Source organism: Lagopus leucura, unplaced genomic scaffold, assembly GCF_019238085.1.
Source record: "Lagopus leucura isolate 7727_CA_CO unplaced genomic scaffold, USGS_WTPT01 32794-0_obj-0_obj, whole genome shotgun sequence".
NCBI lineage: Eukaryota > Metazoa > Chordata > Aves > Galliformes > Phasianidae > Lagopus > Lagopus leucura.
In genome coordinates this window covers 976-2813 of record NW_024969234.1, presented here as the reverse complement: position 1 = coordinate 2813, position 1838 = coordinate 976, and the positions used below count along the sequence as shown (strand labels likewise).

The window sequence follows — 1838 nt, the reverse complement described above, 5'->3', positions numbered from 1 at the left end:
AAGAAGCTGCTGGCCCAGGTGAGTGAGGCAGAGTCCTGCCACTAACAGCACTGCCTGGAGGGCAATGGGGCGGTGAGCAGCACTCACCCCAACCCAGAGCCCAGCCAGCTGGCAGCCAACCCCCACTTCAAGGAGCAGAGGAGCCCAGAGACACAAGGATTGAAGGACGCATCCAGGGGAGGCTGGAGTGAGGCAGGACCCATCGCAGTGATCCCCTGGGAAGACAGACAGACAGCCTTACCCAAGAGCTGAGGCTGCACCCGCTGTCTTCACTGGCTTCTTTCATACATAATGCAATAAGGTGCTGAAACACATCAGCTGCCACCCCTTTGGGGTATACTTCTTCAACTTGAAGGATTTCTTGGAACCACAACTGGAGAACATGGAGGACGACTAGGAGCAGCCCAAGACCTGTGAACCAAAGCTTGGAGCAGAGAGAGCCCGCAGCCAGCCACCTCTGCTGCTGTCAAAGCCTGCTGGGTGCCCCCTGGAGCCAGCTTCTGCCCACTGACACAGAGCCCCACACCACCCACAGCCAAGTGGAACCAGGATGAGGCAGCCTTGGGCCTGCAGGCTGTTTCCCCCTTTGTCCGTGAAACTGAAGGCAGAGGCAACGGCACTGGTTCACCCAGGGGCCACCAAGAATTGGCCAAATACAAAGCCATCATTTCCAGACCCAGCTATGCCATTCCACTCTCACCCCAGTGCCCCAGCACCAAACGTTTACAAGGGAGAGATGCTGCATTTCCTGATGAACTTCAGCAACCCTCCAGAGCACCTAAAAAACCAGGCAGCCCCACCAAAGCCATCTCTCTCCATTATCCCCTTTGTTATCCCTGCTTTTCCCAGCCCTGCCATAGCCAGCTTGCTCAGCCCTCCAACCACAGGCACCACCAACATCCCACAAGGGCTCACTGCAGCACCAGCTCTACCCCACAGCGATGTGGCACAGCCAGCACACCTACAGCACTCCACACACCTCCGCTTTCCACTGCAGCACCAAGCTGCTGCCTTGCTCTGGATCAGCCCTGGCCCCTCAGAGAGGCAGGTAGCGGGATGCTGCAGCACTGGGATGCTGTCAGAGCTGCTGTGTCCCATGGCCAAAATGAGCTGGACCGTGTCATTTTTTAAAAAGATAAGGGAGCACAATGAGTTGCAGAGGTTTTCTTGCTAGAGATGCTGTGCCCCCGTGCAGTTTTGTGGAGACAATGCAGACACACAGTGGATGTTCCCCTCTTGCCATGCTGTGCCCAGGATGTACTGCAGCTCCCTGATACAAAGCCCCTGCTCCCTCCTACGAAACCATGCCATTTTCTTTCTGAAGTATACTGCCTTATAGCAGGAATACTGAGGTACAAAGGGCTCAGGACAGCAGCAAGCATCCATGGGAAGCACACTAGCTGCTTTGAAATGGGTGCTGGAGAGTAGCACCCAAAACAAACCTCACTGGATGGTCCCAGCTGGTGGTGTGTGGGGTATGCTTGATTCCTGGAATCAGGGCTAGGTTGCAGGGGAAAAACAGCTTCACCTTAGCAGGTGTGTTTCCTAAGTGTTCCCTGCACAAACTGAGACTTACCTCTACAATGTTTTTGGCATCTTTATTCCAGCCCCAGGGTTCACAGCTGTTTCCTGGAGCATCCATGTGTCCCAGAGTGGGTGCCACAGGCTGAAATCAATGTGCAGCGATGGCACGGAGAGGCCTCCTTGCTCTGGAACCTACCACAGACAGACAGACAGCACCTGGGATGTGATCTGTGGAGAGAAGAGGAGCACTCGTGGTGGAAGCCAGATGACCCAGGAACCACTCCTGAGGAATCTGCAAACCAGCACAGAACTGC

The 1838-nt window shown here is 55.2% G+C and overlaps 1 pseudogene; it reads left to right on the top strand.

Moving 5' to 3' along the window:
- The first annotated feature begins 3 nt into the window (after positions 1–3).
- On the top strand, positions 4–1052 carry LOC122194061 (annotated as a pseudogene).
- Positions 1053–1838: the final 786 nt, after the last annotated feature.